We start from the raw sequence: 23,882 nt of genomic DNA on the forward strand, positions 1-23,882 counted from the left end.
CGGAACGCTTCGGTTCTGCGTGGACTACCGGCAGCTGAACGCGGTGACGAAGAAAGACGTCTACCCACTCCCCCGAATCGACGACACGTTAGACCGGCTGCGCCACTCTCGATACTTCTCATCGATGGACCTGAAGAGCGGCTACTGGCAGATCGAAGTCGACGAACGGGACCGAGAGAAGACAGCTTTCGTCACGCCGGATGGGCTGTACGAGTTCAAGGTAATGCCCTTCGGACTATGTACGGCGCCAGCAACTTTACAGCGTGTTATGGACACCGTACTGGCAGGACTGAAGTGGCAGAGCTGTCTGGTCTATCTCGATGACGTCGTGGTGTTTTCCAGCGACTTCGACGAGCACTTGCGACGACTCCGAGCTGTTCTTCAAGCCATACGGACCGCTGGACTCACCCTCAAGCCGTCGAAGTGTCGGTTCGCCTATGACGAACTGAAGTTTCTAGGTCACGTGGTTAGCAACAAAGGCGTGCGCTCAGACCCTGAGAAGACTCGCGCCGTCGCGTCATTTCCAGTGCCGACAGACAAAAAGGCCGTGCGAAGATTCCTCGGACTTTGCGCCTACTATCGTCGCTTCGTTCGGGATTTCGCACGGATTTCCGCACCGCTCACAAACCTCACGAAGGACGCCGAGAGGTTCGAATGAGCCGAGGAACAGCAGCAGGCATTCGACGAGCTGAAGCGACGACTCCAGACGCCTCCGGTTCTTGGACATTTCGATCAGGATGCGGACACCGAGATTCACACTGACGCAAGTAACGCAGGACTTGGCGCGGTACTAGTTCAAGTACAAGAAGGCACCGAACGAGTCATCGCCTACGCAAGTCGGACACTGTCCAAGGCAGAGAGAAATTACTCCACGACTGAGAAAGAATGCCTTGCGGTCGTCTGGGCAATCACGAAGTTTCGTCCGTACTTGTACGGAAGCCCGTTCCGCGTAGTCACGGACCACCACTCGCTCTGCTGGCTTGCGAACCTCAAGGACCCGTCAGGACGCCTCGCTCGATGGAGCCTCCGGCTACAAGAGTTCATCATGACTGTGGTTTACAAGTCAGGACACAAGCACAGCGACGCTGACTGCCTGTCCAGGGCCCCTGTCGAAACACCTTCCGGCAGCAGCGACGACGACAATGACGAGTGCTCTCTAGGGGCAGTGAACACCGATGACATGGCACGACGTCAACGAGACGATCCGGAGCTGCGAGCCTTAATCGAGCACCTGGAAGGGCGCGGCGGTACCGTACCCCGTGTTTTCTCACGAGCCGTGCCGACCTTCACCATTCGACAAGGTGTACTCTACAAAGAGAACTTCGGGAACAACAACTCGCCGTGGCTGCTGGTAATACCGACCGACCTTCGAGGGGAGATCTTTCAAGCATGTCACGACGACCCGACGTCCGGACACCTCGGATACAGCCGGACACTGGCCCGTATTCGTGAAAAGTATTACTGGCCCAAGCTCCCCAAGACCGTCCACCTGTACACACGATCATGCCACGAGTGCCAGCGACGCAAGAAACCTCCGACGAGGCCGGCCGGACTCCTGCAGCCTATTTCTCCTCCAACTGCACCCTTCCAGCAGATCGGAATGGATCTACTTGGTCCTTTTCCGCCTTCGACGTCGGGGAACCGCTGGATCATCGTCGCCACAGATTATCTCACGCGGTACGCCGAAACGAAAGCTCTTCCTTCGGGGACTGCTGTGGAAGTTGCCAAGTTTTTCATTGAGTCCATCGTCCTCCGGCACGGCGCTCCAGAAGTTCTGATTACAGATCGCGGATCATCGTTCATGGCACAACTGACTCAAGAAATCCTCCGACTCAGTCACACCAGCCATCGTCGTACAACTGCGTACCACCCGCAGACCAACGGGCTAACGGAGCGACTCAACAAGACAATCGCCGATATGATCTCTATGTACGTCGACGTAGAGCACAAGACGTGGGACGAGGTGCTGCCCTACGTCACGTTCCCCTACAATACGGCGGTTCAAGAGACCACTGGATTCACCCCTTTCCAGCAGGTACATGGTCGGAAGGTAACGACCATGCTGGACGCCATGCTGCCCCATGAGCCATCTGACAACGAGAGCGACGACGCCCAGGCGGTTGCTCAACGCGCCGAAGAAGTTCGCCAACTCGCCCGACTCCTGATTCAAGACCAGCAACGCGTCGACGCCGGCCGCTACAACCTTCGTCGCAGGGACGTCCACTTCCAGCCCGGAGATAGGGTGTGGGTATGGACGCCCATCCGTCGCCGCGGCCTCAGTGAGAAATTGCTGAAACGATACTTTGGACCCTACAAAGTGCTTCGTCGTTTCGGTGATCTTAACTACGAAGTCCTCCCCGACGGAACGCGCCCATCTGCAAGACGTCAGCCGCGACCCGAGGTGGTGCACGTCGTCCGGCTGAAGCCGTATTACGAACGATAGAACTTTCCACTCTCGTCGACGGGTGAACTGTGAACTGCGGCTCGCGATTCTGCTGCCTTTTTGTTTTGGATTTGTTTTTGTTTGTTGTTTTTCGTTTTGTGCTGCATCGGGACGATGCACTTTTTAAAGGGGGGGATAATGCCGCGCGCAGGGTCACGGACTTGTAGAAAGTTCTCGTTTACTCTTGCTGCGGACATAGCTATCGTTCATCCCTGTTTTTGTTGTTCTAGAAAGTGCTTGTTCATTCTCGCCCCGAGCGCGCTACGCTCGAACCTTCTCCGCCGAATCTTCGAGATACTGACTCACTCTAGATAAGAGGCCGCCCGCGACCTTGTCGAGTCAGTCTCGCCCCAGCGCTCGATTCTGCTGACACGCCGACTTCGACGCCCGCGACGCTCTGCTTTCTTCTGTTTCCTTCTTTATTTTTTGGCACAAGTTCGCCACATTAAACGTTTATTTATTTCTGTTTATTTCTTGTTTATTGGTCACGACTCACCACCCGTGACAATATCACAAGGTGCTTTTCTTGCTTTGATATCACAAACTTTGCTTTGAGCGTGAAAATTTGAGTGCGTGTACCATTTAAACGAAAGCTGCTTTGAGATATAATATATTTATGCAAATTGTTACCTCGTGACACTTGCGCGTATGTCTTTGATATTAAAATATATGTCATTTAGATTCATGGGCGTCAGTTTTCTTACTTATGGTAGCATCGATGTTGCCCTACCAACATAAAAACATACATCACAACCTAGAAATGGCAATGCGAATTTACTGAGATTAACGATCGACCTGCGGATAGTCATGTTGGAACGCTGGTCTGAACAGTAAGCTCCTATCGTACAGTGACCAATGTGACTGTCGGTTGTTTCCTCCCCGAGAGCGATTGCGCTCTGGGGAAAGGACTGAACAGTACGAAATTATGACGGAAGGTACGTATATTTACAGTGTGAAATTTCAGAATTAAAAAAGGAATAGCAGGGAAAATCGGAAAAAAGCTATCCTTTATTTCGCAGTTTAAATATATTACAGTTCCTGGAGAAACTGCCCTCCAAGTGGCGCCCTGGGATGGGCGCTAGAAGTTTTCGAACTCGCCACGGAGTAGCTCCGGACACCTAACACCTGCCGCAAGTGGCGGCTTTGACTGCATTCAACATTAAAACGAGCGTGTTGGTAAATATACTTAAACAACCGGAAAGAATAAACAGAAACTCGGGAAGAAAATTGACGCATACAACTCTTTCAATTCTCAACGTTTTGAGTTGAAAGAGTTGTATGCGTCAGTTTTCGTCCCAATTTTGTGTTTATTCTTTCCGGTTGTTTAACTGCATTCAAGTTGATCGAAAAGTGATTTCTCTGCCCGTGAAGCATCACTTCCAGCTCAGTGAATATCCGCTCTACAGATATTAATTCAAGCAGGCAATTGAAGCCGTACGGGTACAGCACAAATAGAAAAACAAACACTACAGTAGAAATACTGGCTATGACGTGCGTGCGGGGAAACAAACTAATGGCTTGGAACCGCATTGGAGCGGCTCGATTTATTGGCTTTCAAATAATTACGGCATGATCGAGCTTTTTCATTTGATTAAAAAATCATCCCCTGAGCCATTCAGAATACTCTCAGAGGTATGACAGTGCTGGACATTATCAACATGCTGGGAATATTTTTATTGCTTAAGCGGTCACCGAGAAATTCCGTACGTTCGAAACGACCAGTATAAAAGAAGGAAACGCAGAGCTCGGGAGTAGTGATCGGGTTAGTTTGCTGTTGTATGGATGTTTGTATGTGCCAAGTATATGTATGCGCTCAATGTATATTCAGCTGATGCTTGTAGTATGCGTGGGCAATAAAAAAATTAAAACCGAAGCTATCTATAGGAGCTGACTCTATTCCATCCTTTATTATTAAGGGATGGAGCGAATTATTTACACCTATTTTGTTGCACATCTTCAACCTCTCTCTTATTTCTGGTGTTTTTCCCTCCCTTTGGAAAAAAGCGGTTGTTGTACCAGTTTTGAAAAAAGGTGACAGCTCTGTGAAAAGCAACTACCGCCCAATATCTTTGCTATCTGGATGTTCTAAAGTTCTTGAACGGTGTATTCCCGGATTCTTTTTTTATTTTCGGCATAAGTTTGCAGACTGTCAGCATGGTTTTTTGAAGGGACGTTCGGTTGAAACAAATCTTTGCTCTTTCTTAAATTACTCTGCCCCTGTTGTTACAAACACAGGACAAGTTGATTGTATCTTTTTTGACTTGTCTAAAGCCTTCGATAAAGTAAACCATGAATTGCTGTTACACAAATTATCGTCATATGGTTGTTGCCCAGAGCTATGTAACTGGTTCCGTAGTTATTTATCATCTCAACCGAACACAGTTCGTGTAGATAACAGTCATTAAGACAACTTCTTTTCCACATCTGGTGTCCCTCAAGGCTCCATCCTTGGCCCGTTGTTGTTTTTGATATTCATCAACGACTTGCCGTCTTATGTTGATAACGCTCAAATTTTGTTGTTTGCCAATGACATCAAGCTTTTTATGAATATCCACTCTTCTATCGACTGCAACGCTCTACAGCATGATGTTTCAGAGATTGCTATTTGGTGTACAGCGAATAACTTATCTCTGAATCCATTGAAAACAAAAGTCGTATCTTTCTCAAGGAGTCACACCATAATAAACTGCGATTATGTTTTAGAGGGGATGCCTATCAAACGTTTTTCTGTTATAAAAGACCTTAGCGTATACCTTGATAATGTTCTAACGTTTACTGCCCATGTGTCACTTGAAGCACTTTAATAATCCGGCTTCCTTGGTTCGGTTATTTGTGCCCTAGTCAGGTCTAGACCTGAATTTGCTTCAGTAGCTTGGAATGCGTTAAATAAAACTCAGGCATTGAACATTGAAAATGTACAGAAGAGGTTAATACGCATTGTGTATGATGGATACTCTCATCGTCGCTTCTGTTTTGATTATGAATTTCTTCTTAAAAATGTTTTGTTGACAAACTTGTCCGATAGAATAGCGGAACGTGACTTAGTATATTTTCATAAGTTAGTAAACGGTGTGTCTGATTGTGGCTCGCTTTTAAGTGATGTTAATTTACATGTTTCCTCCCGACCCACTAGAAATCATTGTACTTTTTACATTAATACTGTCTGTGATCTCTCGCCTTTATCACGCTGCCAGCTGCTTTTTAACCACATCAACAATGCTGAAGTGGATATAATAAGCGACTCTCGGGTGTTCGCGATGAAAATGAAAGTACTTTTTGCCAATTTGTAACGTTTGTGTATTTTTGCCATGTCTCTGTAATTTTAATTCCTCATTTATCATGTGCACCAAAGAAAAGACCTGTTGGTTGTTTTTGGGCAGTTGAAAATAAATAGTTATTATTATTATTATTATTATTATTATGCTTAATCTCTACAGGTGTGTATACTAAGGGTTTCCCTCTCATTATCCCTGCCTGCAGCATTAACCGCGTTTCAGAGCCCTCCGTATATCGTGGCGATGGGATATCTACGTTCCTTCCGGATATATGGCACGTAGGAATTCTTAATGCCGTTGTGTGATTTTTTGAAGTTGCAGTTTCGCGGTGATTATAGCCTCATTATGGAGGAAGGCAATTCTTAATCTAAAAACTGATGAAAAAATTAGCTCGAATTTATGTATTTCATAGTATTATATTCGAAGGCCAGTGAATCTTGGAAGAAGGTGACACGACTATAAGAATATATATAAACGATTTCTTATTTTGAGTTACGTACGAGAACCTACCTAGCAACGTTTTTGCTTCAAGGAAAACACACTAATTACGAGGTTGTATCAATAGTCATGGCCATGTGTCTGCAATAATTCATTGATCAAGCTCAATAAATGGTTCAATTTATTGTGTTTCAAATCACTATATAAATAAGTTTTATTTTAATTAAAAAGAAACAAAAATAACATAAAGAGGAGTTCTTAGATCATTTAACTGTAATTCTAAATGTTCCACAAAGATAAGATTAATAACGAGCTTAATATGGGTGTAAATTTTATACTTAAAATGTATTTTTTTTAATAATCCCCTCCAATTTGTGAACTTATTTTTTAACATTCCCTCGAATATAGAGGCAAGGCAAAATAGTTATGTTTTTATTCATAACTACGCTCACTATGGAAACACCAGTTACATTATATATATGTAAATATTTATATATATAAACGGAATTTTTTTTATTTGCCGGCGGCTATCCTGTCATTATTGGTCAATGTATACATGCCCGTGATATCCCGAAAGATATTCCTCGCTTCCGCCACTGGTATTGAGTAGGGTTAAGGTGTATTAATTAATTTTACGGTTAGAATGAGTTAGAATGAAGTTGAACTCATTTTGCAGTTCCACTACCCCGAAATGAAATTAGAATGGCAGTGGCTAAGAGGATTGGAATACGAACTGTGTCGACCTTCAGCTAGGGCTTACGGACTGCAGTCGCAATGCAACCGTACGATCAGAGTGACACTTGAAACAGCACCATTTCACTTCCGGGGATCGACGGCTTGAATGCCTGACCGGCTGACGAAAAACTGAAAAGGTTATAGACGAAAAATGTGTCGTTCCTGGTGGTGTGAGAAACGCAAAGCGGCCATTGGAACCGTGCACGATTACATCACTGGTCAAAGGCAACCGAAAGAGACGAAGCCGCGCCGCCCGCCTTCCTCGGATGCAGACATTTCACTCCACAGCCGAGCGCGGAGTCCAAAAGGGCCATAACTAACTCTTCTGTGGCACACCTGGCCGGCGAGTATCTGGTTGCCTCACGACAGGCAGCAGCGCATGCTACAAACCATTCCAGCGAATCGAGCACAATGAATGCTCACATGCTAACGCGTGGACGCGTAGCTGCGTCTCTTTCAAAGGACACGTGACGTATAGATTTTGCTTGATAGGTCGCTGCGTGCCCCGCTTCCCATCATAAGGTTTAACACTGTATAGCCCTTGTTACATGCAAAGCCGCATGCGGCCAGCTTTTGGCGCCACAATGAATGTCTGACCTAATAATTACTGAAACTTAATGCACTTGGTTAGTATTACTGCTATAATAGAGTTTAAAAGCATCTGCTGGTGTGGCAATGCTTTTGCTTGAGCTATATGCATATTAGAGTATTAGAGCTTCCCTTGACTTTGCTACACACTACCTTATCCGTAACGATTTGAAAACGTTGTTACAAAACATACACCTGAAGTCAAGAGCTGCCGCTCCATAAAGTGAAGCGTGACGTCGCTTTCCATCGGTTGCTTCTTGCATTTGCAACGCATCAGCTACGTTTCAAGGCATCGTAAAACAAAGACTCTGGCTATGTAACGGATATAGAAGGGAAAGGCCTACTTTCCGTTTGCTAAGAAAATGGGTGGATTTAAGTTTTTGCCGTCTGCTGCGAGTTTTTTTACTCTTCACCGCGCGATTGATGCCTGCAGTGCTATCAAGCGCTTTATGAAACCACCGCTCGTCTTAGTAGAATCAGTCCTTTGGGGACAGGTTTTGTGTATTTTTTCAGATGTCTATGACTTTGATAACGTTAACTTTACACTACTTTATCCGGCAACACAACGTGGCTTTCAAGAACCATTTTTAAAGTTTAGAATTAAGAGGAATAGAATGGCTCCATCATTTCAGGAGTGAGAATCGGCCCAGTAGCTTTATACCCATGAGTTGAAAGCAACAGGTGTACCGGAGACAACTTCGCAGAAATACGTTTGAGTGGAATGGGAGTGCCAGTTCCGCAACACTGACCTGAATGATATTCTGCGCAGTACGGTGCCAGCTGCGGTATTAGCTACAACAGCTGCCATTCTGGCTCTAAACTTCTGTTTTTTTTTGCCTTTCCACTAACTCTCATATTATGGATAAGTTACAACGAAAGTTAATCAACCTACATGTAGCGAGTATGGCACACGAGCATCGAGGAACTCGAAGAGGCTTAGCAGTGTATTGCCCAACGAGCGTGAGGTTTTGATGGCGTTGCGTCGACATTGAAGAAAAGCTGAAGAGGTCTGAATTCGAACAAATAGTTACAGTTGTAATGTAGCAACCTTATAAATTATATTTTAGGTTTTCTTTCGATATTATTAGTAGAAGCGTCGTAATAGCCAACCAAAACTTCGACGTAGACCTGCCCGTTGCGGCGCGCCGAGGGTAGCGGTGAGAAATATTGGCTGCAGAAACCACTATTGCTGGTTGTCCATGGATTGCGATAGCATTCGTCATGAGACTCACGACGCAACTCACCGTGAATGCGACTACGCAAATTTTGAGTAGACACGTCATTTTATAAATGGTTTACGACGCAGTTATTGACGTTATCGAGACTGCAGCGCGCCACTTCGAAATTTAGTGATTTAATCATTTATTTTTTTAGTGAAGGTACCCCAAAAGCCCAATTAAGGGCATTACATAAAGGCGGGGGGGAGTTACATTCAAAGAAAACATCAATTAAAACACAAAAAAAAATAATAATGCTTCCGGCAGGCCCTCGTGGGCTTTGCGCCTCTCCCACTTTTATTATGTGGATTTTTCTTTTAGGAATTACTACAGTCTTCCCTAGTAAATATCGATATGAAGAATTTGTTAACGACTGTAGGCCAAAGTACATCGGGTACTCGCTTTTCCGCTTCATCTGATGAGGTTATTGATGTATAAGATTTCTCTGGTTATGTTATTTTGAGAATGCTTTTGGGATTATTTGTGAGAAGAGAGGGCAAGTCGCAGCCGAGGTACTTTAGCTTTACTAAGGCAATGGAAGAATAGTATTCCTTTGACATTCGGCATATTTTTACCAGGCCATGGGAGCATTGTAATATTTGGTGAGGGGAAAAATCTTTTTTTTTTACCGTTTAATGTTTTTAGGGTTTCGTTAAACCATGGTTGATTACTGTTGGCGTGAATGTGACTTAATGGAAGAAAAATTTCAGGGTTCGGATAGTTTAGGTTTAAAGATGTGCCATTTTTCTTCCACTGTTCTAAAATGAATTCTATCAACGTGAAATTGATAAAGAGTGAAGGAGTGCCGTTTACTGAAGCAAAGTTGTTCTTATTGTAGTCGCGGATTATCTCGGTCGCAACTTGTTTTTTTTTTTATCTGTATGAACGGTGATTTCAATGTTTATTAGTTTGTAACAACTGAACCCGCCATTAAAATATTCCTATGTAAAGGACTTTCGGAGAAACATAAGGAAAAAATCCAAAATGTTATCCCAAAGTCGAAGTTTTGACAGACATCCAGGAAGTTTATTTTGTTTTTACATTGTGAAGGAAGTGTGGCCCAATCTAGTAATGAGAAGTGAAAGTGACCAAATAAAAATATGCCTGCATTTGGGAAATTTTTTCCGTATGAAATAGAGTTGATTCTTAAAAAAATTGTTATTGAACACGGAATTACTGTGAGGAGGGCGGTGGGAAAACCCCCAGAATTTTTTTTGTTTTTTTTTTCGGAACGCAGAATAAGGATTACCCCCTTTTTTTTTATATCGCAATAAATTGGAATGACGTATGACGGAATTTCTTTTTTGATAGCAATTATAACGCCACCTTCTCTTTTATATATTCTATCTCGGCGGTAAATGTTAAAGTGAGAACTGTTAGTATTTATTTATTTTGAATTTCTGGTTTGAGACTTGTCTCCGTAAGGATGACGACCTCAGAGTCATTGTCGGAGAGGAAAGATTACAACATATCGCATTTCGAAATTGCTCTTTTTATATTTGTGAATGGCACTGAAAGTGAAAGGATGTTAGTGACAATGCAAGATCTGGCCGACTTTTTGCGTGGCAGTTTGCTGGATTGTTTAGCTTTTGCTATCTTAGCAATGGCTGAACAGAGTTTTAATTCGGAGTTGGAGATATACGCAGCGTTATACATCTTCAGTTCTTCAAAGGTTAGTTTAAATGGAAAATATTTTGTTTTCGCGTGCTCGATTAGTGTCCTTCTTACATTGCAGACAGGGATAGAAAGTCCTGTCCCCCAGAGAAGGCGCGCGCTTTTCAATTTGGGACCGGAAGAAGAGATGCATTCTTTGTCCTTAACCTAGAGGACTTAACAATGATGGGGCTTTTCTTCTCGGTGCTATGCTGTCCAATGCGATGGGCTCTTTCAATATTATGAGGGTTAATGTTGATACCAAAATGGTGACAACCGAGTTGAAGAACCTTTGTTTTGAGACACCCTACGTTTCGCTTGTTTCGGCTATGATTCCATAAAACAGCAAGTTAGAACGGCGTTATCGGTTTTCGGTGTCATCTCATTTTGCAGCCATACCATTTAATTTTGATGATAAAGTGACACACTTTTCACTGAGGGAGGGGACGTTGTGCAATGTTTTGTATTTTGCAATTTAGGTTTCCAGCGCTGTTACTTTTGCAAATATTTCTTTTATCTGCTCGACCGCGTTCTTTTGCAGCTATAGCGACCCTCACGGTCAGCACAAGGCGGTCTACAAAAGAAAATGAAGAAGAGGCGGTGCTCGCGCGTCGCGGGCACATAAAAAGCAGGTCGAATCCTACCGCTCTCTGTACTGGTTGCTCTCAATCCAGCTCCTACAGATTTGGTGACCCGGTATCGGGCTCACGCCTTCCAACCCTGCTGCTGTTTCCATGGCTCACGCCGGCCCATCAAACGTTCCTCACAGCGACGCCCTCCTCACGGCAACGATCCAGAACATTCGGCTTCCGCCTTTTTGGTCCAAAAATTCCCGAGTATGGCTCATGCAAGTAGAGGCACAGTTCCGTCTCCGGCACATCACCAGCCAAGAGACGAGATACCTTCACACCGTCTCCTCCTTGCCAGCCGAAGTAGCCGAGGAACTGGCCGACATTCTCTCCACACGGGATCCGGTCAACCCCTTCGATCATTTGAAGGCAGCCATCCTTGACCGGAAGTCCGAATCGGAGCGCAGCAGGCTGCAACAACTTCTCACCACAGAAGAACTTGGTGACAGACGCCCATCGCAACTCCTCCACCGAATGCGCCAGCTGCTGGGAGACCAAAACCAGGACCCCAACAACCATCTCATGCGTGAGTTGTTTCTCCAACGTCTTCCGCAGAACATGGTTCTGGTGCTAGCGGCCGCGGAAGACATATCACTAGACAAGCTTGCCGAGCTTGCTGACCGAGTCGCAGACTATTCGAGGTCTTCTAGCATCAGCACCGTTACTCCTCTGTCACCAACAACAACAACGGAAGACTCAAGATTTTCTCGTATCAAAGACCGGATTGGTGCTCTAAGCTGTCAACTTGCTAACCTTGCACCTTTGACGCGGCATCGCCAACCACAGTTCCGCTCCCGTCGACGCTTGGGCTCTCGCTCCCGTTCCCTGGAGCGCACTTCCTCCAACACAGGTGAGGACGACACTACATCGGGTGTGTGCTGGTACCATCGTACCTTCGGAAACGCTGCCCGCAACTGCACCCCATCTTGCTCTAGGGCGGGAAACTAGATGACCGGGCACTGGCGCGGCAAGCGGCACCGGTCAACAGGAAAGCCGCCTCTTTTACGTCGTAGAGAGGGTAGCTGGCCATCGCTTCCTTATCGACACTGGAGCCGGGGTCAGCGTACTACCGGCCTCTTCTTTGGACCGACAACGCAAGCAAAAGACCTCCCCGCTCCAGGCGATCAACAACTCACCTATTGCCACCTACGGTCAGCAGTCCGTCACACTCAACATCGGACTGCGCCGCACATTTCGGTGGCTATTCATTGTCGCCGATATCAAGCAAGCTATCCTGGGCGCTGACTTTCTCAGCTTTTACAGCCTTGCCGTAGACATTCATTCACGGCGCATCGTTGACTTGACCACACACCTCTCTGTGAATGGCGTGCCCTCAACCACCACGACGACAGCCATTCGCGCGTTCTCGCCGTCGTCAGACTACGAGAAAATTCTTGCGAATTTCCCAAACATCACGAGACCGCACACAAGAGAGTCGCCGGTGAAACACACCATCACTCACCACATCGCTACCTCTGGCCCTCCCGTTTTTGCTCGTCCTCGTCGACTGTCTGGAGAACGCCTGGACATCGCTCGTCGCGAGGTCGAGCACATGCTCGAACTTGGAATCGTTCGTCCATCGTCGAGTAACTGGGCATCACCTCTTCACATGGTCGCCAAGAAAGATGCAGGCGACTGGAGACCATGTGGTGATTATCGCGCCTTGAACGCCAATACTCAACCTGACAGATACCCACTGCCTCACATACAAGACTTCACCGGGAATCTGGCTGGATGCCAGATCTTCTCCAAGATCGACTTGGTGAAGGCATACCACCAGATTCCGGTGGAGCCTGCTGACATCCCAAAGACCGCCATCGTTACACCTTTTGGCCTTTTTGAATATGTGAGAATGCCATTTGGCTTGCGGAATGCCGCCCAGACTTTTCAACGCACCATCAACGAGGTGACGCGCGGCCTAGATTTCGTATTCGCTTACCTAGACGATATTTTGGTCGCCAGCGCCTCAAAGACAGAACATGAGGAACATCTGAGCGCCCTTTTCACCCGGCTTGACGACTACGGTTTGGTCATCAACCCCAACAAATGTCTTTTCGGCGTAGCCAACATCGAATGCCTGGGCCACCTCGCCACCCCACAAGGCATCAAGCCTTTAGAAACCAAAGTCACCGCCATTCGTGACTTTCCTCAACCAACATCTTTAAAAAAGTTGCGTGAATTCTTGGGCCTAGTAAACTTCCATCGTCGGTTCCTGCCGAACTGTGCTGAGTTACTAAAACCTCTAACTGACCTGCTCGCCACCAAAAAGGAAGCCTCGGCGTCTCTGAATTGGAGCGAAAGTGCAGCGTCTGCCTTTTCGTTAGCGAAACAGGCACTTGTTGACGCCTCAATGCTCACCCATCCTGCCGCAGACGCGCCACTCCGACTCCTCACAGACGCATCAAGCGTAGCTGTCGGCGCGGTTCTTCAACAGAACGTTTCTGGATGGCAGCCGCTCGGATTTTTTTCACACAAACTCAAAGACGCTGAACAGAGGTATAGTACCTTTGCACGGGAACTTCTAGCAGTGTATCTATCCATCAAACACTTTCGCCACTTCATCGAGGGCCGGGACTTTTACGTTCTGACCGATCATAAGCCCCTGACATTTGTGTTTCATCGAAACCACACCGACTACACCGCGCGTGAGATCCGGCACCTCTGCTTTATCTCAGAGTTTACAGTCGATCTCCGACATGTCAGCGGCCAGGAAAACACTGCTGCTGACGCACTCTCTCGCGTAGCAAACATTACTTCAGTTCAACATCCAGTGGATTTTGAAGAGCTAGCAGCCGCTCAAGACGAGGACCCCGAGCTACAACGCCTTCGTGACTCTTCTGCATCTCTCAAGTTCGCTGACATTCCACTACCTCTCTCTCCAGCAACCGTCACTTGCGAGACGTCAACCGGCGTTTCACGCCCGTTTGTACCACCAACGTTTCGTCGGACTCTGTTCGACCACTTGCACAACAAAAGCCACCCGGGAATCCGTGCTTCACAGAAATTAATTACCGCTCGCTTCTTTTGGCCGAACATGAATGCGGATTACCGCCGCTGGTCTCGAAATTGCCTTAAATGCCAGCGCGTCAAGATCATCCGACACACCGTCACCCCGATCTCACCATATCGCCTACCAGACTCGAGGTTCGCTCATGTCCACCTCGACTTGGTTGGACCTCTTCCTTCATCCCGAGGTGCCTGTTATCTGCTGACTTGCGTGGACCGGTTCACTCGGTGGCCCGAGGCAATCCCTGTCCCCGACATGACAGCAGAGACAGTCGCGAAAGCCTTCCTCGACGGCTGGGTGTCCCGTTTCGGCTGTCCTACAATCGTAACTACCGACAGAGGACGACAGTTCCAGTCCGCCCATTTCGCGGCTTTTGCCTCCATCCTGGGCGTCCGACACATTCACACCACCGCCTATCATCCATCAGCTAATGGCATGGTGGAACGACTCCACAGGCAGTGAAGGCAGCCCTCGCCAACTACGAGCCGCGCGAACGTTGGGCCGACCATCTCCCCCTCGTCCTCCTGGGCCTTCGCTCGTCGCTCAAGGCCGACCTCGGCTGTACGACAGCTGAGCTTGTGGTTCTCCATTGCGCCTCCCAGGAGACTTTTTCTCTCCAACCTCTCCCGACTCTCAGCACGAACCAAGCAGCTATGTCGCAGACCTTCGACAAACCATTCGTGAGCTGCGACCAGTTCTTCCCGCTAAAAGGAGTCCTCAACACATTTTCATGAGCCAAGACCTTGAGTCGTGCACCCACGTCTTCTTACGGCGCGATCGTACTCGTCGACCTCTTACACCAGCTTACGATGGACCTTTCAGAGTGCTCGATCGCCAGGTCAAGACCTACACTCTCGACATCAACGGTCATAATGACGTTGTGGCTACAGACCGCGTCAAACCGGCCTACCTGGATACTGCCCTGCCTACGCCCGCCTCTGCCATCGCCACCCCATCGCCACCTTCGGCGTCTGCACCTAGACCCCAGCGCGTCACTTGGGCTCCTCCGGCACCTATCGCTCTACAGGGGGGAGCCCTATAGCGACCCACACGGTCAGCACAAGGCGGTCTACAAAAGAAAATGAAGAAGAGGCGGGGCTCGCGCGTCGCGGGCACATAAAAAGCAGTTCGAATCCTACCGCGGTCTGTACTGGTTGCTCTCAATCCAGCTCCTACACAGCTCTTTTATGGTTTTCATATCTGAAAGAACTCCCTTTTGCCCTTCATCTATTCTATTGACGGCAGCGAGTATTCGCACTTGTACATCATTAGAACAAACTGGCCAAGGTCCAGGGTTGGACTCAACGTCGTATGTTACCAACAGTCGTGAACGTGACAAGCAAGAGGCGAAGAAGGGTTAAACAGCAAACGAACGCGGTTAACAAAAAACCTAGAGTGTCGAAGGGGCATGACACCATAACGACGGAGGAAAGGTTACAAAAGTGGGTGTTCATGTAACTAAACTGGATCAGTACAAGTGGTGGGCATTCCATCTTGCCGGTGTCACACCCAGAGAAGAAATCGTTGACGGCCTCCTTATATATGAAGTCCCGTCATCTTCAAAATATTGCCGCGCGCGCAGCTGGCCAAGTAGGCAGCGCGCGCGTGGCCTAGCGGTTATCGCGCTTGCCTCTCACGCAGAAGGCCAGGGTTCGATTCCTGGCAGCGGCTACACATATTTGTTGAGAGTGTAATTTGATGTTCTGGTGAATTCGAGAACCGTCTTGTTGATTCGCGGTTAGAATGTTCTACGCGCCGAACCTTTTACGCCGAACGATCCAGAAACCCACGAGGGTACATAAGGGATCCCGCCAGGCGAGCGCAGTCAGTCTCGCCCCAGCGCTCGATCCTGCGGTTTCGCCGATTTCGACGCCCGCGACGCTTTGTTATTATCTTTTGTGGGTTTTGTAGACACAAAGTGGAGACAGCGCACTAGGAAATTAAGAGGAAAGTTTTTGGGCTATAGCGAAGATACGGAAGAGCAAGTCTCAGTTAAGAAGAAAGTTAAGGCCACAGAAAGAGATTGGTGGCTAGAGGGAATGCAGACAAAGACGGCTCTGGAAAGCTATAGATTAAACAAAAGAGTTATTGCCAAAGAAAGCATTTATGACAATTCTAGGGGAAGCTCATTGCTGTTTGAGGCAAGAACGGGTGTTCTGCGAACCAGAACATACAGAGTGAAGTACCAGGAAATTGATACAGTGTGCACTGCTTGTGGAGAGGAGGACGAGACGGCTGAGCACTTGATACTCTACTGTAAAGGGCTTCACCCTATGCCTACCGAAGACAACATAGATTTAATAAAGTCATTGGGTTTTAGAGACAGCGAAGGGAGAGTGGATTTCAAGACTGTAGAGATTACCATGCAAAGATTAAGTGAATGGTGGCAGAAATCGAGAGAAAACTAGGTATTTTCTTATCCACTGATGGCAAGGGGGTTTCATAGCCCCACTTTCTTTGCACTGCGGAGTGAATATAGATTTCACATTTAAATATTCTAAGCTTAAATGGTAAAACAAAATGGCTAGGTGGCGTAAGCTACCGCCCGATCCAAAGGGCTCAGCCGTATTCATCCATCCATCCATCCATTGTACTCTTTTATTTTTGGCACAAGTTCGCCACATTAAACGTTTATTTCTTCCTGTTCATCTATTGTTTTTTGGTCACCACCCGTGACATATTGGTGGAGGTGCGGGGTAACGCATGCCCGTGCAGCGTTCCCCTCCGAGGGTTCGCAGTGCAAGTCCGACGCCAAGCCCACGAAGAACCGACGAAGGCACTACCGAGATCCGGTTCAGTCGTCGCACCCAAGGCCTACACCCGGAATTCGGACTTCTGCCGCCCAGGACCAAGCAGCCAACGAAGCCGACGATGGCCGACCCGTCGCCGACCCCCGCCGCTCCTGCCGTCGTCTACCTGCCCGCCGCTCCCCGTACGCCGACTCCCTTCCACGGCGAGATCCATGAGGATGTCGAAGACTGGATCAAGCACTACGAGCGTGTGGCGCGGCACAACGGATGGACTGCGGAGCAGTGCCTCCAGAACCTCTACTTTTCGCTGGAGGGTACTGCGAGGCATTGGTTCGAGAATCACGAGGCTTCGCTTACGTCGTGGGACATCTGTGTGGCCGAGTTGCAGCGGACGTTCGCCACCCTACACCGACGGGAGAAGGCAGAAGATCTCCTCAGAATTCGAACGCAGGGCCCAGACGAAAGCATCACAAGCTTCGTAGAAGATGTCCTCCGCCTGAGCGCCCGTGCCGACCCACGAGCCACAGACGACAAGAAGCTGCGGGTCCTCATGCGCGGGGTGAGAGACGACATCTTTGGAGGCCTCGTGCGCAACCCGCCGGGCACCGTCAAAGCCTTCGTCACCGAGGCGACAAACATCGAGGGCGCCCTCCACGCGCGCGCTTCCCACTACCAGCGACATCCAAGTGTCGCTGCAACCGCGCTGCTTGGCGGCGAGCACGCTCCTGGTACGGATATCCGCGAAATTATCCGGGAGGTCGTCCGGGAGGAACTCCGCCAGTTGCTGCCAGCCGCAAGTCGTCCAGCGACACTTTCCATTGCCGAGGCTGTGCGCGAGGAAGTACAACGGGCGCTCCAACCAGAGGTTCCCGTCACCACGGTGGCACCGCAGGAACCGACGTTGAGCTACGCTGCCATAGCCCGACGACCGCCGCAAGCTCCCCGCCAAGCCGCGGCGCCACCCCGAAGAGACGCCCCAACGCCGCAGTATCCCCGACGACAGGAAGATCAGGCGCACGATCACCCAGACCGACCTGCGCCGAGGAAGACAGACGTCTGGAGGACGGCCGACCGACGCCCGCTGTGTTACCACTGCGGGGAAGCTGACCAGGTGTACCGCCGATGCCCATACCGACGACTCGGGCTGCGCGGATTCCACCCAAGCGACCCGCGTCCCAGGTATGGTGAATGCCCTCGGGAGATCAACGAGTACTTGCGACGACCCCAGTCCCCCGAGCCTGCGTCCCGCCGAGAGTTCCGATCGCCTTCACCACGACGTCCAGCTTCGCCGATGCACCGACCCCGACGTGAAAGCCTGTGGCCCCTCGCTCCACGCCGGGGAAACTAGGCGCGGCAACCCCTGGAGGTGGAGTTGCCGAAGACGACCGACGCCAAGATCCTCCACGAACGTCGGAGGGCCCCCACTCGAACGCTACCGGAGACCGAAACGACGCTCCTGAAACGGTGTCCAACAACCTAAACGTCATCATCGACGGCCACGACGCATCGGCACTCGTGGACACCGGAGCAGACTACTCAGTTTTGAGTGGGAGGCTCTTCCGCCGCCTTCGAAAAGTCACGACGCCGTAGGATGGACCTCAAATACGAACCGCCGGTGGGCACCTCATCACACCAGTCGGGCGATGCACCGCTCGCGTCGAGATCCACGGTGAGACGTGCCCTGTAAAGTTCGTCGTTCTGCAAGACTGTTCGAGGGACGTTATCCTCGGAATGGACTTCCTCTGCGAGTATGGCGCCGTCATCGACCTCGGAGCAAACCGGTTGACGCTGCGAAAGCCTGTTTCACCACCGGAGGAACCCAAACCGACGTCATCTGCGGTCCGAGTCCTCGCCAGCCACGTGAACTTACCGCCGCGGTCGAGTGTTTTCGTACCCGTCGGGATCACCGAAGATTTCTGCGGCGAAGTTCTGCTCGAAGGAAGCCTCCAGTAGCTTCTGGGAAGAGGAATAGGCGTCGCAAGAGGAGTTGCTGAACTTCAGGATGGCCGCACTGTGGTCCTCGTCACGAACTTCCGAAATGAAGCGCAACACCTCACAAAAGGTGCAGCCGTGGGCCAGGTCGAGGAACTCCAAAACTCCGCCGCTGTCGCCGCCATTACTGACGAATTCTCGCCACCTCAGCAAGACAGTGCGTCGCCAGCTCAGCTCGACATTGACCCTAAACTCCCGGGCCCGAAACGACGACAGTTGATTAACCTTCTCGCCGAATACCGTGACTGCTTTGCCACGTCGTCGAAGGTGCGCCAAACCACCGTTGCGAAGCACCGCATCGTTACCGAGGACGACGCGCGCCCTGTGCATCGATCGCCATACAGAGTCTCCGTTAAAGAAAGGCAGGCGATCCAGGAGCAAGTTCAAGAAATGCTGAACGACGACATAATTCAACCTTCAAGCAGTCCTTGGGCCTCTCCAGTCGTACTGGTTAAGAAGAAAGACGGGACGCTTAGGTTCTGTGTAGACTACCGGCAACTGAACACGGTGACGAAGAAAGACGTCTACCCACTCCCCCGCATCGACGACACTCTAGACCGGCTGCGCCACTCTCGATATTTCTCATCGATGGACCTGAAGAGCGGCTACTGGCAGATCGAAGTCGACGAAAGGGACCGAGAAAAGACAGCCTTCGTCACGCCGGATGGACTGTACGAGTTCAAAGTAATGCCCTTCGGACTGTGCACGGCGCCAGCAACTTTCCAACGTGTCATGGACACCGTACTGGCAGGACTGAAGTGGCAGAGCTGTCTCGTCTACCTCGACGACGTCGTCGTGTTTTCCAGCGACTTCGACGAGCACTTGCGACGACTCCGAGCAGTTCTTCAAGCCATACGGACCGCCGGACTCGCCCTGAAGCCGTCAAAGTGTCGGTTCGCTTATGACGAACTGAAGTTCCTCGGCCACGTGGTTAGTAACGAAGGTGTCCGCCCAGACCCCGAGAAGAGTCGTGCCGTCGCAGCATTTCCAGCGCCAAGAGACAAGAAGGCCGTCCGAAGGTTCCTTGGGCTATGTGCCTACTATCGGCGCTTCGTTCGAGATTTCGCAAGAATTTCCGCACCGCTCACACGCCTTACGAAGGACGCCGAGAAGTTCGAATGGGCCGATGAACAGCAGCAGGCATTTGACGAGCTGAAGCGACGACTGCAGACTCCTCCTGTTCTTGGACATTTCGACCAGGGTGCGGAAACCGAGATTCACACGGACGCAAGTAACGCAGGGCTTGGCGCGGTTTTGGTTCAAGTACAAGAAGGCACCGAGCGAGTCATCGCCTACGCAAGTCGGACATTGACCAAGGCGGAGAGAAATTACTCCACGACTGAGAAAGAATGCCTTGCGGTCGTCTGGGCGATCACGAAGTTTCGTCCGTACTTATACAGAAGCCCGTTCCGGGTAGTCACGGACCACCACTCGCTCTGCTGGCTTGCGAACCTCAAGGACCCGTCAGGACGCCTCGCGCGGTGGAGTCTCCGACTACAAGAGTTCAACATGACCGTCGTCTACAAGTCAGGGCGCAAGCACAGCGACGCCGACTGCCTGTCCAGAGCTCCCGTCGCAACACCTTCCGGCAGCAGCGACGACGATGACGACGAGTGTTTTCTGGGCGCAGTGAACATCGACGACATGGCCCAGCGTCAACGAGACGATCCTGAGCTGCGCGCACTAATAGAGCACCTGGAAGGGCGCGGGAGTGCCATGCCACGTGTTTTTTCACCAGCGCTGCCGACCTTCGCCATTAGACAAGGTGTACTCTACAAAGAGAACTTCGGGAACAACAACTCGCCATGGCTGCTGGTAACCCCGACCGACCTTCGGGAGGAGATCTTTCAAGCCTGCCACGACGACCCGACGTCCGGACACCTTGGTTACAGCCGGACCCTGGCACGTATCCGTGAAAAGTATTACTGGCCCAAGCTCCCCAAAACCGTCCACCTGTACACGCGATCATGTCATGAATGCCAGCGACGAAAGAAACCTCCGACGAGGCCGGCCGGACTCTTGCAGTCAATTCCTCCGCCAACAGCACCCTTCCAGCAGATCGGAATGGATCTACTTGGCCCTTTTCCGCCGTCGACGTCGGGAAATCGCTGGATCATCGTCGCCACAGATTATCTCACGCGGTATGCCGAAACGAAAGCCCTTCCTTCCGGAACTGCTGTGGAAGTTGCCAAGTTTTTCATTGAATCCATCGTCCTCCGGCACGGCGCTCCCGAAGTCCTGATCTCAGACCGTGGATCATCATTCATGACCCAGCCGACGCAAGAAGTCCTTCGTCTCAGCCACACCAGCCATCGCCGCACCACGGCGTACCACCCGCAGACCAACGGGCTAACGGAGAGACTCAACAAGACCATCGCCGACATGATCTCCATGTACGTCGACGTGGAGCACAAGACATGGGACGAGGTGCTGCCGTACGTCACATTTGCCTACAACACGACCGTACAAGAGACCACCGGAATGACACCCTTTCAGCTGGTGCATGGGCGCAAGGTAACGACAATGCTGGACGCTATGTTACCCCACGAAGCGGCTGTCGACGCAAGCGACGACGCCCAGGTGGTTGCCCAAAGGGCAGAAGAAGTCCGTCAGCTCGCCAGACTTCGGATTCAGGCTCAACAACGTGTCGACACTGGCCGCTACAACCTTCGTCGTCGGGACGTCCACTTCCAGCCCGGAGACAGGGTGTGGGTGTGGACACCGATTCGCCGCCGCGGTCTCAGCGAGAAGCTCCTGAAACGTTACTTTGGACCCTACAAAGTGCTTCGTCGACTCGGGGATCTGAACTACGAGGTGATGCCCGACGGAACACGGACTTCATCACGCCGCCCTCCACGACCAGAAGTCGTCCACGTCGTGCGCATGAAGCCGTACTACGCTCGATAGGACAGTGGACCTTACGTATTACAAATACTCTTTAGTTTACCGTTCTTTTTATTTGCTTTGTTTTTTTTTTGGTTGCATCGGGTCGATGCACTTTTTAAAGGGGGGGAGTAATGCCGCGCGCGCAGCTGGCCAAGTAGGCAGCGCGCGCGTGGCCTAGCGGTTATCGCGCTTGCCTCTCACGCAGAAGGCCAGGGTTCGATTCCTGGCTGCGGCTACACATTTTTGTTGAGAGTGTAATTTGATGTTCTGGTGAATTCGAGAACCGTCTTGTTGATTCGCGGTTAGAATGTTCTACGCGCCGAACCTTCTACGCCGAACGATCCAGAAACCCACGGGGTACATAGGGATCCCGCCAGGCGAGCGCAGTCAGTCTCGCCCCAGCGCTCGATCCTGCGGTTTCGCCGATTTCGACGCCCGCGACGCTTTGTTATTATCTTTTTTACTCTTTTATTTTTGGCACAAGTTCGCCACATTAAACGTTTATGTCTTCCTGTTCATCTATTGTTTTTTTGGTCACCATCCGTGACAATATAGCGCAAGATAGCGCAAGGTGGGTAGATGTACGAGACACGTGCGGCGTGCAGCCCCTGGAAAGATCATGGCGTCACAGCACATCACTGAGCTAGATTTCAGACACCATGTTCTTCCCAGAAGTGGCGCGCCGCACGGGTCTCGAGCATTTCCACAACAATGAATGGCGCCACTTTTCCCAGAATAGAGGGGCTTTACTTATATAGAGCCCCGCCGATAGTAGACGATCGAGGTTGCTATGGCAGTGCTATCCATTTGTGAAGAACTGGCCGTTTTGTTGTCGTGGCGTTGGTGAAAAAGGCGAAAGAAAAAGAAGCCGTTCCGTCGGCGCCAAGCATGATGTGGCCACTTGATATGAAAAAGAAGTGCAGCACCTGGAACAGTAGAAGTGGTGAGTGTTCCCTCTTGCCGGTGTCACACCCCCATGGGACAGGCTTCATCTCTTCCTAATCGTTTAATATTCTGTCTCTGTGTAATCGTTTATTGTTCAAGCTGTTTCTCCACAATCATTGCAGCTTGGTTTATGTGTCTTGTCGTGCATCTGTGTAATTGTTTAATGTTCAAGGTGTTTCACCACCATCAATGAAAATGTACGAAATATACCAACTCGAACCGATAGTTGTTTCGTAGCTTGGGCGTTAATGTCACGCTGTGCATATTGCCAATCCCCGTATGCGCGGCGCGGGTATACCTGCTTGTTACGACAATGTCAAGAACGACGTCAAAGACGCCTAGCACGACCTCTAGGACGACGTCAAAGAAGACGCCTAGTACGACTTCTAGGACGACATCTAGGGCGATCTCAAGGACGATCTCTAGGACGACTTGAAGGACAACACCTAGGACGACGTAAAGAACGACGACCTAGAGGATGACGTCAAAGACGACGTCTAAGATAGTCCTTAGGACCACCTCAAGAACGACGTCAAAGACGACGCCATGGACGACGTCCTGGAGGACGACGTCAAAGAGGACGTTAAGGACTACTTCTCGGCCGACCTCAAGGACGACCTCTAGAAGAACGTCGAGGACGACGTCCGCATACGCACTGCGGCTGCGAATGCGGGCGTCGTGCGTATGCGAACGTTCTGCGTATGCGGAGGCACCGCGCCGCCGCGCGGCTCTTCCATATTCGGGCATCGCGTATGCACGGCGCATTCGGGGCCAAATACCGTTTCGCGAAAACCGAGTCAAGTAGTTAAAGAATGCTATCGGAATAATAACTAGCAACAGTTGCCTCATCAGCACAGTCAGATGACCCTTGCTTGGCACGAAGCTGGCTTGTGGATGCCACCGATGACGTCGAAAGTATCTGGACAGATAGCAGGTGGCAGATGGGATTGACATATGCCCGGCGGAAATCGCGGCATGTATTGTTAAAAATAAAAACTATTTACGTTTACTTCTGCACAAAATAAGTGCAATAGCCGAATTCACGGGACAAAAAACTATAAAAATCCGCTCGTAAATCAGAATATCTTGAAAAGTGCTTCAGCTTCTCTTTAAATGTTGATAATGTACTATCGCCGAAGAAATGGTTATAGCTCTTTATCGCACAATTTATGCTTGCTTAATACTTATTTATGGTTAATTTAAGCTTGCACATTTTATGCTTGATAAAGTGGAAGATTAAGAAATGCAAGGGCGTTGCTTGCTATGCGTACACATCTCGCTTCATGATTCATACCTTGGCATCCAATGCCGCTCGGCTGCGTAG

The sequence above is a fragment of the Ixodes scapularis genome, unplaced genomic scaffold, assembly GCF_016920785.2.
Source record: "Ixodes scapularis isolate PalLabHiFi unplaced genomic scaffold, ASM1692078v2 PGA_scaffold3__209_contigs__length_174095766, whole genome shotgun sequence".
NCBI classification, from domain to species: Eukaryota; Metazoa; Arthropoda; class Arachnida; order Ixodida; family Ixodidae; genus Ixodes; species Ixodes scapularis.